The sequence below is a fragment of the Rhipicephalus microplus genome, unplaced genomic scaffold, assembly GCF_043290135.1.
Source record: "Rhipicephalus microplus isolate Deutch F79 unplaced genomic scaffold, USDA_Rmic scaffold_23, whole genome shotgun sequence".
Lineage (NCBI taxonomy): Eukaryota > Metazoa > Arthropoda > Arachnida > Ixodida > Ixodidae > Rhipicephalus > Rhipicephalus microplus.
Window position 1 is genome coordinate 379,528 of NW_027464596.1, and position 10,048 is coordinate 389,575.

Below are 10,048 nucleotides of genomic sequence, written 5' to 3' on the forward strand. Positions count from 1 at the left end.
AATAAAAAAAAAGATTGTCCAAAGTGAATTAAGAGCTTCATATTTTAAAAATTGTGTTCTGCATTAAAAATTTGGTTGAATCTATAGAACGCCACGGCCATTCCATTCTTGAACATTTCGAACCCCGTGACCTTGACCTGACACTGAAAACCTATTTGATGAAATTTCTGACTGTTTAAACTACTAAATTAAAAAAATGCCCCCACTTGCATGAGGTGTTTTTTTCCCCTAAAAGAGCGAAATGCAGAAACCAAAACTGGCCTACATCTCAGCGGAACGTAAAGCAGGGCAAAGTATATTCAATTTCTGGAACTGTTATCTGACTGGGACTATTCGTTATTTTAAGATGAGCTCGAAAAAGCAGTTTCTAATCAAAATGTGCCAAGTACAACTGTTTCGTTCAAAGTGAGACACATTCATTAAACCAGCTCTGCGTCAATAGACATGATCAAAAACCAACATTGTCCCACTTAAAGGTTTCATTTGTGCTTTAGTAGCTTTGTTATCGTGTTCACTTTCCACATTTAGTTTTTTTTGCGTGAGTAGGCACTTACTGAAAGATATGGGCCCGGATTCACAAAACTCACTTACGAAAACATTTTTGCGCAAGAGAAATTTTGTTGCGTAAGTCGATTCACGAAACAAAAAAACGTCGTAAGAGGCCATAGTTGTCACATCAGCCACTGCAAATAAAGCGCGCTGTGACTGCCCGGGAACATGTCAACGATGGTGATGCAGTTGCTATATTTGCTTACGCCACTGAAAAGTGCTCGTAAGTGGATTCACGAAGCGAAATTGTGCGTAAAAACAACATGGCTGAGAGAAAATCCCAAGAGTGGTCTGGACCACTCTTAGGAACAATGTGGCTACTTAGAACCTGCTGCCGCAGCGGTATACTTTGGTGCCCTGGCTGGTTTTGAGTTAATTCACGCCCATTAAAGGCTGTCTGATGACTGCTGGTGCGTTTTTATTTCTTTCGGTGCTTTGAGCTTCGCGTGTTGTTTCCCTTCTACGCAGTGGATGGTGTTGACAACCACCACCATCTATTAAGTTCGAAGTCGCAGTAATTGAAGAATTCTATTGGGCGTCAATGGCATAAAACTACGCATGTAAAGATTTGTGGTTGGATGAAAACCAATGTGATACGTGAATGGTCGATGCATTCGAACGCGACATGACATAGGATCAACCTTATTTGTTATGTTGTTGTGTTGCGCCCCATCTCATCCAATTAAAAGTGCGACTCGAGATCCTTGCCTCATTGGTGGAAATTACCACCAAAGAGGTGAATGGAAGCACATTCTTTGCACGCTATAGGAAATAAAAATGAGAGGAAGTTTTCAGTGAGTGGTTCATAAAGTTTGTGCTCTAGTGTACTTTCATTGGCTCTAACTGTCCAATGGTTGCGATCTCTGAAATACAGCTGTCGATACACTTTGGGACGATCTGGAACAAAGCGTACTTTGTAAACCAAAGCCTATTAGGGGTGCGCGTGATTACGCATGGAACTACAAACAAATCATGCATCTTCACCCTCACTGTTCAGACACCGATATGGACCATGATAATATGGCAAGCAATCGGAATAAAATGACCCTAGTAACTTTGGATGACACCAAAAATATGCAAACCCTCACGATTCTGGAGCAAACCTTGGCTGAATTCATCCCTGCGTCAATTACCAGCCATTTAACTTGGCGCACGAACATCATTCAGAGGTAGAGCGAGCCACTGACATGCATTTTGTGCGACGCAGCGGCCACTTGACCTGAGAATAATAGCGTTGCGAAGGCGAATCCCCTGTCGCATGCTCTGATCAAAGCAGACGACAAACGCGAGCAGACGACGGCTTCGCCGACAGGCACAGCTTGTGATTGGTTGTGAAGCAATACCCTCTACATCAGCTCACTCCGTGACGTTGCCAAAACACTTCTTTCATCTGGCACGCCTGTCCTGTTCGTCATATCATCCCCCTCGCGCATAAGAGAAATTTTTTTTCACGCCGTGAAAATAGTGCAAGTACTTTCTAAGAGCTCTCTTACGTGCGGTGCAGTTGTCGAAAACAACATGGCGTCGTAAACAGCATATCGGTCGGTGCGACTTTCAGCAAATGCTTCTCGCACGAGTTACTTCAGCGTTTGACCGGATGTGTTGTGATTACAGCAGCTCTTTCAGTGCGTGTGAGCAGTGCGGAAAGCTGTGGCAGTGCAATGGTGTACGGTGAAGCGCAGCGAAGCCTGTGCGTCGGTGTGGTTATCAAGCGGGGATCGGCGTCGATGTATCGACGGCAACTTGCACTCGAGAAGCCTGCAATGTGTGTTTGTGTGCCGGTAACAGTTCGTTCGCTTGACTTTCCAGTCTCTCAGTTGGGTGCTGTGCGACATTTCGGATTGTCAGCGTTTTGACACGTTACTTGAGTGACCCCAAGTACGTACGGAAACGTATGAACTACGCGCTCGGTTCTTGCTTCGCCACTAGTTAGCCCGTACGCTTCTATTTACTTGAGAGCAATGTACTGTTCGGGAGTGAAACGATGTTCGTTGTGAACAGTGGTGCTGTGTTGACGTTCCAAGACTTGTGAACAAGCTGTGCTCGTGTGACCTAAAATTGAAAGACAGCGTTGATGACTGTTTTGCCCGGCGAAGTTGTGGTGGGGCAGCTTGGCGCTTTTGTTTATTAAGTCGTCACTTCTCCTTTTTGTGATAACCATAGTCATAGCGCTGTGATGTGATCAACCAAAACTGCGAGATGCTACATTCTGTTGTGGATCGTGTTACTTTGGAAGCGCGCCTAGACTGTTCTTCGGTAACAACTTGAGAGTTCTATGTGGCAGCGAGAGCCCGTGAACGTCAAGCTTCCCTTCGGCCCCCAGAAAAAGCAAAGATTTCACCGGTGCCTTGCTTTGGATGAAGTTGTAGGCCAATATCGCTTAACTACAGGTTTCCGAGTTCGTCTGGCCATCGTTTTTCACGGCAATAGAGCCTTGACAACAGCCGGTCATGGCCAGTTCTTACACTTTATCAATGGACGTGCACGCCTGGCCAGCCCTTCATTGCTGTCATTGGCAGCCTCCAGTCTGCAGATGCCCTTTGCCTGTTGGCCGTACTTGGTTCCTCATGACACCGACGGCTACTAAATGCTGCCATCGGTGAGTTCACCTAGCAGAACTAAATTTCACCAGTACTATAATTCACGCAGTTCTATAACGTGTGCAAGTTTTTAAGCCCATCAGATGTAATGTTTCTCTATGGTAAGTTGAAGCATGAAAAATTTACTACTACTGTTATATACATACAAATATTATGGAGCAAATACATAAAAAGTTTTTGTGATTTGATACAAGTGAGCTCTTGTTTGATTATGAGGTTGGGCCTGTCGATTGACCACGTTTGATAGTTGGAAAGTTAATGTGAATTTTCTTTTCAGAAGCCAGGTTGCCCTTAAAAAATTTATGGTATTTTGGAAAATTAGTTCTATAGACGATTACCACTGTGCTAGTACTATACTTCAGTAGGACATATATATTGCGGTACGTAAATTTTACATGAGGCTTCAGTTTATTTCAAAGTGATTACAGCAGATTTTGGTCACATTAACGAAGTGATAGCTTCCTCAAATAAGTATTAGAAGTGAGTGCTTTAATGATTGTTTTTAAATATCTCGTTTTTGGCTCTTCACAGATCGCAGAGATTGGTTTGTTAAGGTCCTGTGATTCATCGGTTGAACATTCTGGCACATCAATCCTCATCATTACTTGGAGCACCTGTACAAAAATAGGAAGGGCGCGTTCTCCCTAACTATGCAAGCCTATGTCACTGCTGGGACTGTTATCATTCAGCGGATGGGGCGTGGAAGCAGGCTTGGCAGCCTCATCTGGAAGGACTGCGATCTGCTTGGGAGCTTCGAGCGCACAAACTGTCTAACGGCTGGCTGCAAGGTTAGTTTTTCTTTAATACATACGATTACGTGCACACCACTTACTGTGCACAAATTGAAAAGCCAAGCATGGTTGCTTTCAGTGGATACCTGTAATATTCTTACACATAATTCTTATTCAACATTTATAGAACTAAGTTGCAAGATAATCGAGAATGTTGAAAGCTGAAAGCCTGCAGCTTATGAATGAAACTCCAATAATCTGAGGCTCAAAAGCTTGTGCTTTGAAACGAGCACAAATACTTTGATTCCTTATTGAGCTCTCGAGCTTGTGACTCCCTCTGTGGATCAAGTGCTCTGAAGGAAATAGCAAGTGGGTGAAAATTGCCTGGCTGTTCACAACTTGTAAGGAGAAAGACCTATTGAAGAAGCTTCAGATGACATAGGGCCAGTAAGTGCATCTTTTACCTAATGTAGCTTTTCCTCTCTCAGTGCTGTTGCTTATGTTTCAGCCGAACATGTTCACCACGATTGCATAGTGATATATATTTTTCTACAAATTGTACCTGACCTAAGTATGCATTGTTGATCTCTAAAAGTGACGTTCAGTGTGTTTCAAAGTCATGGCTTCTCATTTCTCTGTCTGTGGCTAGCCTATTTCAGCAGCAGAGCGATGCAGCTAGCACACATGCAATCCAAGCCATGGAGCGCTCCTTTGGTGTTCTGTGCAGGACCTGTGCAGGACGCAGCATATCCATCCGGCAAGACACTGGTATCAACAATAATGGTGAGTGTTGGTGGCACCTGTAGGAGCCCGTTGTGTTTGTTGCGTATGATTATTTCCCTTGATGAAGTGCGTTTTTGAAAGGTTTTCTTCATTTAGAATAATAGATGTCAGCAACAAGCACACTCATAATCCACAAGTTCTTTGTGTCTTCTAGACTGCCCATTTGCTCCTATACGCAGTACGGTGAGCTGGCTATGTTAGACAGCCTTAAAGTTAGGAACATTGGCTGTTGCGTTGTAATGCAGTCTAACTTGTATTTCTTAGTGAACTTATTTGTGGTCTGCTTCTCGCACCTAGTGTAAAGTCAAAATAGAAGAAACTTTATCGGCTTTTTATGTCTGGCAGAAGTTTCATGCCTTCATCTATAACATTGTAGTTTTGCTCTTGTATCATAATAAATATATTTTCAGTCATCACTGTTTGTGTGTGTGTGTGTGTTGAGGCTTGTCATTGGCTTCTGAAAATACAATATCTGTAAATATGAGAACATAATTGACAACTATACACTCTTGCATGTAGCATGGTTGTAACAATGATCTGTATTTTTCTAAGTTCCAGCAGTAACAAGGGGTTTGGTGCTCCACGGTCATGTACAGTGTATCAAGAGCAGAGCACAGAAGACCAACAAGTATAAAGGGACTGCCAGTGACTGTTCTCCTGCTCAAAGTTTACAACAGCAGAAAGAGCACATTGTGATGTCAGGAGCAGCTGCTGCTTAACTTCTTAGCAGTGCATTATTCAGCAGTTCATTTGCTTGCATTCAAAATTATTTAAATTTTGCATGGAAGATACCAAACTATGACACTAATTTAAAGGCTGCTGTAGTGTTAGTGGGCAAATATTTTTGAGCTGAAGTTTTTAACATGTGTGTTAAGTGCCTGCGTGCCTCTACATTTACATGCCAGAAATCACAGCATCCATGGTCGCCAATGGTAACTGTGTCTGCATTCTTTGTAGTACAAGAAGTAAAGCCATGGATGCAGTAATCATGTACTTAGTCGATGTAATCCTTCAGTGTACACTCATTTGTATAGCACCAATGATGCCATGAGTGTATAAGCTCTGGGAAGTGAATCTATGTGGATTATTTTATTTGGAAGGAAGTAGATCATCACTACTCCTAGTATTTTTTAACAGAAGATTTTAGTGCTTGGGTATTATCCCACTGCCTGTCCGTCCTTCAACAGTCTACTTATCTACTGTGTAAGTGTAACTTTTTAAATGTATACTTTGCTCGGATAGGTTTGTTCATAATGTAATGGAAGTGACTTATCATCTATGCAGCTCTACTCAGACTAGAAATAAAAGTACCTATTTTTATATGTAGCTATACCATGCATTCACTTGTGTTTTTCTAGGTGCCTGTACAATTGTTTAGCCCTAAAAAAGTGCTGGTAAACTCTAATATTGAATTTGGCATCTTAAAATAGTTTGTTAGTGGAAGTAAGACTGCGTTTGCAATCAGTATTACTATCCTCAGATGAACTGTGAGAACTCTGTGGAAATTTATTTACATTTTTTGAACTTTGTGAAGGCAAATGTTGTTATGTTCTTTTATTGTGGTCTCTGTTTCATGCAAATGACACATAATTACTTTGCAGTGGCATAGTATTAGTTGTTATTTTACACATATGTGCTGAGCAACATCGCAGTTGAGGCCAGCAGCAAGACATACATGCAGTGCACTGGAGCATCACCTCACATAGTGTACAGTCTTTGCCCACCAGTAAACTCAATATTTTTCAAGCAGACTAATAGACAGCTGTATGGGAACTGTGTTGATGTGGAAACTTTGAAGTCTTCTTGAGGAGTGTTTTTCATCATTTTTGTCCAGGTGAAGTAGCTACCCAAGGCCACAACTGGTGGGAATGTGGTGGTTTCCTCTCTCCAAAAGCACTCTTACCAGCTGCCTCAATGTTAGCATAGGGTGAATTCACGAACTGGAAAAATAATTGGTCTTTGTTTTCTTGGCCGAAAGAGTCGCTTCCGCCTTTGAGCCACCACGACGCGCCAGAATAAAAACTTTTAGCTAAATAAAGTTGATTCTACTTTTGAGAAGTGTTTTGGGGAAACGAAATGGCACCTATAGCTGTCAATATAAACACTGTTTGCACCAAGGAGCTTAGTAGCTTATAATTGTATTATTCATGTTTTGTCTAGAATTTACTCGTGCTGTGCCAACTTTCAGCCCAAGTGTCCTAACATGCTCTGTTAGTGGGTTGTGAATGAGCCAAGCTATGTAAATAAACAGAGTGATATTGCAGACATGTACAAAATATTGATGCACAGCCCTTTTTTTTAGCATGACATTGTCAAGGGCTTTATTCTTGTGTTTTTTATAAAAACTGCTTGTCACTGGGCAGCAGCAGAAAACTATGCATCAAGCTTTTGCGAGATAATTCGAGAAACACCGTGTTCAGACATAACAGTGCCGGTGGATATCTCTCGTAAGTTACTTTCTGTAGTATATTCAAAATGAGTGTATTAGAATTGTTGTTTTATAGCCATTCATTTTAATATTTACACCTGAGTGTATGTATGTATGTATGGGTGTACATATGTATATGTGTGTGTGCGTATATGTATGTATGTATGTATGTATGTATGTATGTATGTATGTATGTATGTATGTATGTATGTATGTATGTATGTATGTATGTATGTATGTATGTATGTATGTATGTATGTATGTATGTATGTATGTATGTATGTATGTATGTATGTATGTATGTATGTATGTATGTATGTATGTATGTATGTATGTATGTATGTATGTATGTATGTATGTATGTATGTATGTATGTATGTATGTGTGTGTGTGTGTGTGTGTGTGTATGTATGTATGTATGTATGTATGTATGTATCTTTTAAATGAGAATCCGTTTATCATTGGTGAGTAAGTTTGGTAATGATTAGGCTGAATTTGTTTCTAGTTATATTTCTTTGAGCCATTATACATTTCAATTTGTTTTGTACTGCATAAAAATAAATGTAACCTTACACAGAATATGTGTGTTCGAAGAAGTTTCATTTACCAACCTACAGTCATGGGCAAGAAATTGGGTGAAATGGAACGAACCTGCGGAGATTAGTTTCGAGCATAGCTACTCTACATGGCATATCTCGTACACATTGCGTTGGTAGAATAGGTCGATTTCAACCTGTCAATTTTAATCAGAATAAGCAAGCTATCACCCGTGGTTGTATATGTGTGTGATATTTATGCATACTGTGATACCGGTTCGCAATTACAATTAAGGTCACAAACCTAGTCAAGCTGGATACACAATTTTTGTCCATGCACCTTTCATCTGCACTGGAACTGTTGTTAATAAAAAATAAACTTCAGTTTAGAAATTTATTCTAGTAGCCAAAAGCAGGGTATCTCTTTATCACACAAATCAAATTACCATTGTTCTGTTCCATTCTGGACAATACGGGACCCTCTCAGCAGAACTCGATTAACTGCTGTAGTTCATTTTAACCCTTGACAGTGACATTACACTAAAGCATGCAGCATGACAAATAGCGGGAGAGAAGACACAAACTAATCACTCTGTTGGCATCAGCTCTAACTGTCCGTGCTGTTTGGTCTTGCTGCATGTGATGATGCCCACCAAATTAGCACGAAAGCGTGTCCCAACAAAGGCAGTCAACTTGGCTGCAAGCAGTTAGCTCACTGCATGTGTAGATTTTCTTCAAAACACCGTGAAGACTGATTGCTGGTCGAATATCCAAACACGTGAAAAGTAATATACCAGGTATGTTATTGGTATTTCAGCACTGGACACTTTTGCGATACGAGAGGATGGAGGAGAAAATTATGAACCCTGAATTGTTTAATTTTTTGAAGGAGCACAGTACAGCGCTTTTGGGTCAAAAGGGGAGTGAAAGAAGCAAGTGCGAAAACCTACTTCTCAAAAACTTAGTACCCGCCACCACGCATAATGTCAGGCCGGGCAACCTCTTGAAAAAAAAAAGTGCTCAGTGATTCTGCGAATTGAACCAAGTACCTTCCAGATTGTAGTTGAGCGCTGTAACCACTCGTCCACTGCAACAGTGCTTGTGTTCGCCTTATTGCTGATATATCGTCATTCCTTCGAATGAAGCCAAATGCAAAAACGTCCCGTGAAACTTTGTCAAAAATAGAAAAAATAGTTAGAATGCGTTTTCCCAAGGTTACTAGAAGATAGAAACCGCCACGTGTGATTGTATAACCGTGCGCTATTTATTCTTGTACATTACTATCATGACGTTGGGATAGCTGGCTCTAACGTACGCTACCTTCTCATAGTTTTCCAAATATAGATAAGAAAATAAAAATATATATCGGCCTGTGACAACGCTAATAATCTATTATGAGTTCACTGTCACTAGTGTCACTTTCACTAAATGAATGCTCAGTTTGCTTTCATTATCGTTATTTAGAAAGTTTTGGCTCATTAACTCAACTCTTTTAATTAGCATTGATTCTCACACCTAAGGACAGTCACACTTCATCTCGCTTTCTGAGTGGCTGTCACTCTCATATAACGCGTACTCCACTTTTTTATGCTCTCCGAGCATCTGGCCCTGTTTTGCGGAGACTTTTTCTGACGTCTGCTGGGCCAAAAAATTGTCTTTATTATCTATCAATTTCAAGCTTTCGCGAAGCCGAAACGAGAGTCTCTCTCTCTTTTCATCCTTTTCGCACGTGTGATAACGTCTCTCGACCTCAAGACTCGTATACACGTCCCTTGCTTTGCACACTCAAACAACGCTGGGCGAAATATTTGCACCGTGTTTTGTGAAAAGCATTAGCACTGAGAACCCTCCCGATAAGTCTCCCTCATTTTACGTAGACATATACCTAAGCGTAAGCGTAAGCACGTTCTCGCATTCCGGCTTTACAAAAATGCTGCGGTGCATGGAACCAGCGAAATTGCGCTCAAAATTTCATTTGATTACTGCTGTTATCTATTTCCGCACAATTCGTCTGCAGGCACCAAAGTCGCTCATGTGTCTTGTAATAAGAATATTGTAACAAAGGCTACCTTTGACTATAGGTACAAAACACCCTTACGTTCACCACTATACCGTGCTAGATTGCACCGAATTTGTGAAGTAGCAGCGCAGCTTCAATGAAATGTAAGGTAACTGGTCGCGTTAAATAGGGGAAGATATTCGAGGCACATTTTCAAACAGTGCATGCATCGATTTATGTGTGGTTTCATTTATGTGGTACACCTGGAGTGTTGATTATTGTACTTGGCGAGATAGTGCATGGATTGCTCGATGACTTAAGGCCATCGAGCAATTTCGTTTTTAGCTACAGTCGTTGATGAAAGGCGAGTGCTTGGCTTTGCACAGCCCGCCAAAACGCCTATTACAACGTACGCGGCATCC

General features: G+C 41.1%; 1 long non-coding RNA gene across 1 annotated transcript; it reads left to right on the forward strand.

Annotated features, from left to right (window-relative positions):
- Positions 1 to 1,830: 1,830 nt before the first annotated feature.
- Positions 1,831 to 8,268, forward strand: LOC142786374 (uncharacterized). Its single transcript, XR_012889029.1, has 3 exons — positions 1,831 to 3,148; positions 3,681 to 3,937; positions 4,530 to 8,268. It is a non-coding gene; the product is annotated as an uncharacterized LOC142786374 (long non-coding RNA).
- Positions 8,269 to 10,048: the final 1,780 nt, after the last annotated feature.